The 8,799-nt window shown below is 40.2% G+C and overlaps 1 protein-coding gene across 2 annotated transcripts in view; it reads right to left on the bottom strand.

Moving 5' to 3' along the window:
• The window catches only part of si:rp71-68n21.9 (kelch-like protein 13), a 67,649-nt gene that overhangs the window by 51,166 nt on the left and 7,684 nt on the right, over positions 1 to 8,799 (bottom strand). The window contains exon 1 of one of the 2 annotated variants that reach the window (XM_048603131.1): positions 6,680 to 6,695. The exons of the other annotated variant lie outside the window; for it this stretch is intronic. The gene's annotated coding sequence lies outside the window, so the exon portion shown is untranslated. Of the gene's footprint in view, positions 1 to 6,679; positions 6,696 to 8,799 lie in introns of those variants that run through there. 2 annotated transcript variants of the gene reach the window in all.

Raw genomic sequence — 8,799 nt, 5'->3', positions numbered from 1 at the left:
AAAAAAAAACCCGAAAGAACTGCGGATGCTGTAAATCAGGAACAAAAACAAAGTCGCTGGAACAGCTCAGCAGGTCTGGCAGCATCTGTGAAGGGAAAAAACAGAGTTAACATTTCGGGAACTCAGTTCTGAGGAAGGGTCACCGGACCCGAAACGTTAACTCTGTTTTTTCCTTCACAGATGCTGCCAGACCTGCTGAGCTTTTCCAGCAACTTTGTTTTTGTTTTGGCATTTTCAATGGTGATTACCTTGCCCACCTCTGAGGAAGAGTGTATCAGTGCCTCAGAAGATGGACTGGCATGACTACCTCCTGCACCCCTCCACCAGCAGATAATGCTGTCTCAGTGGGTATTTTTTCCAGATTAGAGTCAGGATCTGGTGAGCTCTTCATTGCCCCACCTCCACAGCTGGTCAATGGAGAAATGCCCCAGGCCTCTGGCATTTGGAGGACTGTCAGAGTCCAGGTATCTGCTCAGCCCTGGGCAAGAGAGGAACCCATGGTGTCAGCAAGAGGTACATGATTGATGTGCACAAGCAGACATGGGCCGTGGATAGGTTTGAAACGAAAACAGAAAGTGCTAGAGAAACTCATCAGGTTTGGCAGCATCTGTGGAGACAAAAATGGGGTTAACGTTTCGCGTCCAGTGACCCTTTGTCAGAACAGTTCTCATTTCTTTTCCATTGTTTTCATGAAGTTGGATCATGATTTCATTCAACATATACACTTTTGAAACAGAAACAAATCAGCCACCACCTTATTGAATGGCAAAGCAGGCTTGAGGGGCTGCATGATTTACTTCATCTTTTCATATAATACTTGCTAACAGATTCAAGTTCAGAGAAGGTCTAAATAGAACATGAAATTAGACTTCATGGAGTGACTGAAGCTGAGCAAGTTAATACAATGGATCCAATTGCCAATGATATTACTAAAGGACAAAACATCAAAGAGAGTACAGATACTTGTAAATCTCTAAAGACTTTTGATAAATACTTCAATTTCAGAACATTTAAATTCTTGAATGAACAAGATTTAACCAAAAATATCAACTTCCAGGAGAATCTGTAAACAATCTCTTTAATGACCTCTGCAGATTAGTAGAAAATTGTGAATATAGACCATTGAAATCAGAACTCAAGTGACAGAAATGTGTCAGAATTCTTGATGAACCTTCATCAGATTTTTTTATAATGCAACAAAGATTTAATTTTGGAGAAAGCTATTTAAAATGTGCTGGAAGAAGAAATTAGCAAAGTGTTTTGATTGATCCTGAGAGGAGGAAATCAATATTAATGTGGAAAAGATTCTATTAGGGTATGGACACCCTAAAGAGCCATGTGAGAAACCTACACCAAAAACATGCTAAACACCTGATGTTAAGAATCAGTGTCAATGCTGTCAGACTGTCACTGGCCCCATAGATGCAGACATTATCTAGCCATTTCCAGCAGTGCTACATTTCCAGAAGATATATAAATGATACATTTTCATGACAGCAGACATATTGATATCACATATGTAAAGAAGTCTACATATTAGAACATCCATGAACATGTGATGGGATACCTCCACTGGATCATATTCAAGGCACTGGGGAATCAAATATAGTTGTACTTATTGCTGTCATACAACATACCTTCTTGCTATCTGAGAATGGTGCCCCTTCTGTAGAATCTCTACAATGCGTATCCTCATCCACTAACCACTAGAAAAGCCCAAGATAAAAAAAGACAAAGGAGGAATGATGGCAGCAAACTAGCTCAAACAGTCCTAAAACAGTACCACATACTGGTTGAGGTAGCAAATATCACAAGGTATCAGGAATGGTCATCAAGATGGTGCTATAGTCCCCTCACCTACACTTCTATCTGCCACTTTACTCCATCACCTGCCACCTGACCATCTTATCCAAATATCTACCACCCTACTCCCTGACACAGCTATTTGCCATTCTACACCCACACACTCCCATTTGACCTTCAACCCTAATGTTGTCCCCTCTTCCCTTTATCTCTCATATAACAAGGAGTAGAGCTGGATGAACGCAGGAAGCCAAGCAGCATCAGAGGAACAGGTCTGCTTGGCCTGCTGTATTCATCCAGCTCTACACATTGTTATCTCAAACAATCTAGCATCGGCAGTTGCTACTACCCCTTTATCTCTCTCTCTGCTACTTTATGTTCCCAGATTAGAACCTGAGGAAACAGACTTACCTGCACCTTACCCAACGAGCCTCATTCTGATTATTCAGAGCTTCATGATACCAAACAACACCTGCTCCCCACCCATCTAATTCCATCTGCACAGCCCTGCTCTGAATTCCTCAATCCAGCATCCAAGTTAATATTGAGACCAATGATTCCACAGACTAGTTGGAAGTTACTTCCTTTCAAGTACAGGTTGTGCCACCTAATCTTGTTGTTTTTGACAAGATGATACCAGCTTGTCATGTTTACTGCTGAGTAACTTCATAACAATCAGAAGGGTGAGTGTCCCTATGCAACCTGTCACCCCTGTCCCCATGATGTCTCAGTCTGCAGCACTGCTCTTCCCAAGGTCTAACCTTTCTCCAGCTCTATTTCCCAGTTCAGCCACTTTGATCTTCAGATTAGGGCTCAGCTCCACTCTTGGTGGTGGAGTCTTCAGCCATACTCTGGAATTGTTTGATTCGATCTCTCCTCCTTGTACATTTCTCTATGCAACATTATTTAATCTTAACCTTAGTCTTCCTCTCATTTCCTTTATAACAAATGGCTTGGGATGTCTCACGATCACTGGAACCTTCTACATCAATGGAGACATGCACTGGGAAAAAAATGCATGGTCAGCTCTTATACACGCCACCAGAAAGTTTGTGAAATTTATACCCTGAGTTGCAATTTTAGTAGAGATTGACAATATTTCCAGATCACCCTGATGGATTTTTTTTTTGTTTCGTTTTTGCTCCTATTACAATTATTTATTTATTTTAATGTACTGTTACACAAAACCCTCAGTGACTTGCTGTTTTATCAATCCCTGATGTTGCAGCTCTTTCTCCATTTACACTCACAGAACACAATTCTAGACTGGCGTTAAGGAGTTTTCTCAATCGCTGCTGTCCCACCTCTATAAGATATGGCAGCCTGCTATTTCCTGGGGCAAGATAGAGGACATTCAGGTTATACTTTTATCTGACTTAACTGACAATAAGTAGGGTTTCCACTGCACTACTAACAAAATAATGCAAATAAACTAGAGCAAATCCAAAAAAGATGTCCTGGTCCTGAACTCCTATCGAATAAGAGCCAAAGTTATAATTTAACTATGTAGGGTGCTGTGAGTGAATAGTTACCATAGTCTACAGGAGAACATTTTCTCTATTCATTCTCTTGATATAGATGACAAAGCCAAGGCAAGTATTTGTTGTCTATGTCTGATTACATTTGAGATACAACTAAGTGAGCAAACCATTCAGGGAACAAGCCTGCAGTCACAAATAGAAACAATAGTGAATCAGATTTGTATTTGCAACAAGTGCTCAGTTTCATGATTTGCATTGCTGACCATTTTTATTTGACTGAACTTAATTTTTTCAATGGCATGATAGCTCCTGAATTCATGTTTCTGAATCATTCATTCAGGATCACTAACCCAGCAACTTATCACAAAGCTACTTTATTTAGGTTGTCAAAGTGTTGACAAATTGTCCCACTTTGATCATTTTATTTCAGTTTGGGGATTTGGTTACGCTTTAATTTATTTTCATTTAGATGCCTTTTTCTCTGAAGGATAGCAATTCCAGGCAGTAGCAAGTGATGGAGACAGCTGTTGTTAATGTCATTATTAAATTTTAAGAACATGTTAGAACAATACCATAGAAACAGTATAGTTAATCTGTGTACTGATTGCACATTATTCATTGATATTGGGTCCAGTTTTACAATTGCTTAACATTCAACCCTGAGGTAGCACCAGCAACATGAAGGAAACACTCGACAACTCTCTCAATAATGTTGTCTTTCCTCATTTGTTACCCAATGTTAGTGTCAGTGTTTTAAAAAGACAAGTTCTCTCAAAGGCACTGGCTGGGACCTTGCAGCTTGTAGACTAAGTCCAAATGTAGGACCGTTTCCAGGATGGACGTCCACAGCCCAATAATCTTAAGTTTCAAAGTGAGAGATTTCCAGTGGGAACTCCATTTAAGCTGAGAATGCCTGTCCAGATCTTCTGGCAGCTGATCAGATGCAAATTGACTTTCTGCAGGAACTAGGACCCTGGGTCAGGAAGCCCCACAGGTCTGGAGTTGCTGTCAAAGCAGAAGACTGCAGCTCTAGAACAAACAGTGTCATGGTGGAGGCCTTGACCTCTACAGGACCACAGCCTCCAAATCACAAGCTGGACGGTCACTGACAGGAAAGGTAAGTGCTGTTTGGTTGGATTTCTGGATAGGGTGGTCACAGGCAGGGGAAGAATAGGATCTGAAGCAATAGCAGGAAGGTGGCTCTGAATAGCTATCCCTTAGCCCTTGGTCCAATTCCTCAGTCATGCACAAATTAATGTACAGTGAGGGCCCCCCACTCCCCAAACTGCCAGCCTTTGTAAACCAGTTAAAAACCGAAAGAACTGTAGATGCTGTAAATCAGGAACAAAAACAGAAGTTGCTGGAAGCTCAGCAGGTCTGGCAGCATCTGTGAAGAAAAAATCAGTGTTAATGTTTCGGGTCCAGTGACCCTTCCTCAGTAATGAGGAAATGTTAACTCTGATTTTTTCTTCACAGATGCTGCCGGACCTGCTGAGCTTCCAGCAACTTCTGCTTTTGTTGATATTTGTAAACCATTTGGCTGGGACAACTCCTTCTTGCCCACCTAAGCTGGTATAATTACAGTGCAGATAGGATAAGGCCTATAGGTTATTCATTGGCTACGTTAGTGGCCCAATTGGCCACGGGACAGGGAGGCCAAGCTCAGCTTTCGTGATTACAATCTTTTGAGAACTCTACACTTTTAACGCTGGCCTTTTGTACACTGTCCACTCCTATTGCTCCAAGCACTGCAGCCATGCCCTCAGCTGGACCTTACACTCTGGAATTACTCCCACATCCTGTACATCTCTCCAGCTCTTTCTCTTGTTTAAGACCTTCTTCTAAACTTGCCTCCTAGCCTGAGGTATTAGTCAGCACTTCTAGTATTTCCTTCCTTTTTCATTTACATCTGATTACACTCCTGAAGGTGGTTTTCTATTTCAAAGATGCTATATAAATGCACGTTACTGTTGTTGATGAATGACCTCTTTACCTTCTCTCTCTCACTCTCTCTCTCTTGCTCCATCTCTTTTTCCCCTTTATTTTTCTATTGATTTTATTTTAATTGTTAGCAGAATGAATGTTATTGTCATGACAGGGTCAAGTTAGCTCAGAGGAACCTGCATGTTTGCTTGTGCGGAAAACATGATTTGACAAGTACAGAGTAGAAATTACATTGAAGGCTAAAGTACTCTAGGCAATGAACTATATCCACACTAATGTTCAGTCAGCTCCTTATTGAGCCCTGTAGTGACTAGGCACCTAGAAATGCGATGACACTATGGCCTAAAATGGATAAAAAAAAGCATTTAATATGCTTAACAGCATGTTCAGACGCATTCTATGCCAAAAATGCAACACTCACCATATTAGAATTAAAACAGGTGTCCAGAATCCAGGCTTGAAAGAAAGATTAGGCCCTTGCATTTACAAGTAAGGGGCCAGATACTTGATGTCCCTTCCATAAAATTGGTTTGTGCTGCATTCAGCAAAATCAGGTTTATACGTGGTCTAACCAGCTTCAGGGTTAAAAAAAAACTGAACTTTTTATTCCTGTTTTAACAGAAAGGCCATATGATCCTCAAGATAGTGAAAATAGAAGGCCAAAGGACGGGAATGGGAATTAAGGCTAATTTTGGTTGACAGAACCTAACTGAATGGGACATGGCATAAGTTAAGTGCTGTGAGCAGCTGCCCAGACAGATACTTGTGTGAGGAAGAGGGAGAAAGGGAGGGAAGGGCAGGTGAAACCTGAGGGTTTTCTCTTGCACCTCCTTATGATCAGCTTTTCTGGTATCAGCCATTGTCAGGGAAATCAGACCAGATGTGTCTCACTCAGACCACACAGTTTCCTGTAATTGTGTGCAAAGATTTCTGCGCACAAATTCCTCTACCCCTGTTGATTATACACAAGGGAAACAAGAAGTTAGCATTTGAAAACTTCAAATCTGTTAATCACTTAATTCAATGGAAAATCATATATTGCCCATTTAATTTATGCTGTTGGATTCAATGATGAATCCTAATAAATTATTCCATTATTACTCTATCACCAACTTGTACCATAGTTTTAATGCTTGTCTTTGTTGTGTTATATTTTGTAGGGGATTGATTAGCTCAGTTGGCTGAATATCTGGCTTACACTGCAGCGTGATGCCAACAGTGCGGGTTCAATTTCGACATGAGCTGAGGTTACCATAAAGGACTCTCTTTCTCATCCTGCTGTCTCAGGTTAAACCACCACCACCAGTCATCTCTCTCCCTCTCTAATGAGAGGGTGAAATTTTACCTTTATGTTTTGCAGCAGACATGCAAGGTACTTTTGTGGGACATGTTCGTTATGTCATCAGAGTATCTTTCCATATAACCTACTCATATAAAGCTCTCAGTCTCACCTTACTGAGCTGTATCCTATTGCTTCATGACATGCAGAGGGAAGTGTGCTCCAGCGTACCCAAATTGTTTATCTTGAGCTCAAACCTGCAGGTGCCTGTAATTGTAAATACCAGGAGCTGGAATAAAAATTAATTGAGCTGTCTCATACTAAATGACCTACATATCATAATTATATTCTGAGGGCTAACATAAGTTCACTGCATAATTTTGTGATCATCATCTGCCATGCCTTACTATCACTTGAATTTTATATATTCAAAAGTGATTATTGGCAATTTTTCTCAATATCATGCCGAGGACTTCTCTTTGGCTATCGTTTCATTTTATGTTGTTCTTTGAAGCAGTATTAAAACAGTATGAGAAGGATCTAGGCCCAAAACATCAGCTTTCCTGCTCCTCTGATGCTGCTTGGCCTGTTGTGTTCATCCAGCTCTACACCTTGTTATCTCTGAGTAGACACTGATTTGGTTCATATGGTCCATAATGTCCTGCATTAATGACCTGACGTCTTGATCATCGCTGCTCTTAGGATCCCTGGTAAGTGCCTGTAAGCAGTGATTCATGGGCTTAGCAATGGAAAAAGGATGCAGTATGTTTCAAGACTAATCAGTCTAACATGTGAAGTGTAGAAAATATATGTGCCATGAAGGTTCCAACGAGATTTTTTTAGTCTTTCGAGGGACTGTTGTAGATTGCCAAAGAAATTGGAGAGTACACTGTTGGTACATTTCATCCTGAAGTCACAGTGCTCTTCTGGGTCACTATTTACCTACACTTTGCTTCCACTCCCAATCACATTTTCCTTGCTTACCGCTCCCCAAAGCCTAAATGTGTGTCACTGCCAGTGAGGGAACAGAGCTAAGTCCACTTGCTCACACTGGCGAGCTGCCTTTGGAGGTACGATAGACTCCCCTCTATTATTAAAACAAGACATGAAGTTCAGATTTTTAAGGGCTGTCAACAGAGCTACAAACTGTATGCTAAGTTAGATATTGTTAAAACTGCTGCAGTACTGTTGCTAAATGTCTTCAAATCTATGCAAAGCATTAATATCAAATTGTGCCACTCCATCTTCAGTGGAAAGTAAAATATAAGGCTTATTTTTGCAAAATAAATGTTCTTTTGCAGGAATAAGTTTCTTTCAGTAAGTGTTAAACACAAAGAAAGAAGAGGATGTGGTTTAGAGTGGTTACTGCATTCTGGGCTCCTCGCTGAGTAATCTTTTCCATCTTCACATAATTCACATCTGTTGCAATATAGTTTACAACTGTCAATGACATCTTAAAACTACTTAATGTTTTGTATTAACTGATTAAAAACACTCTAACTAATTAAAAACACAAAGAAACATGATAATGGGCGATAATACTTTGTTTTTTCAAGCAGTAGTTGTATGATTTCTTTAGAAGTTGTGGCAACTTTTAGTCACTTTCATTTTGTATCAGTTTACGTTTTTAAGAAATGTGTATATTCCAATTTAACAATTATCTTTCCCTCCTGTCTTCTTCAAATGCTGTTACATTTCCAACTTGCAATTTATTGTGCTCACATTTTCTCCTCAGGAACTGTACGGGGTAAACCTGTCAGAACGCATGCTGATACAAGGCTCCAATGACTTAAAACCACAATGATTGCATCTGAAAAGAATCATATTTCCTATGAACAAAGATAGGTTAAAATCTGTCGCATCTAAGTTTCTAGATTTGCCGTTGATAAAGTGGTTTAGTAGGACAGATAGTTCATGGCTTAGGGATTCTAAAAACACAGGGCAACAGCTTTTTAACTTTATTGGGATCATGATTGTTTATACAGTACAATTCAGTTTTTAATAGCAAATGTAAAATTAGATTATTGGACAGTTATGTGGATGCAGTTCAGGAAAGAATTTGCCTTTCATATTCTATATTCTGTTCATTTTATAGCCAACTAATTCATTTCAGTCACTCAGAGATAGTAAGAACTGCTGATGCTGGAGTCAGAGGTAACACAGTGTGGAGCTGGAGGAACACAGCAGGCCAGGCACCATCAGAGGAACAGGAAATGTGATGTTTTTGGTCAACTTTCCTGCACCGCTGATGCTGCCTGGCCTCCTGTGTTCCTCCAGCTCCATACTGTGTTA

The sequence above is a fragment of the Rhincodon typus genome, chromosome 11, assembly GCF_021869965.1.
Source record: "Rhincodon typus isolate 14 chromosome 11, sRhiTyp1.1, whole genome shotgun sequence".
NCBI classification, from domain to species: domain Eukaryota; kingdom Metazoa; phylum Chordata; class Chondrichthyes; order Orectolobiformes; family Rhincodontidae; genus Rhincodon; species Rhincodon typus.
Note: the sequence above shows the minus strand (reverse complement) of the source record. Positions and strands in the feature narration are given on the sequence as shown.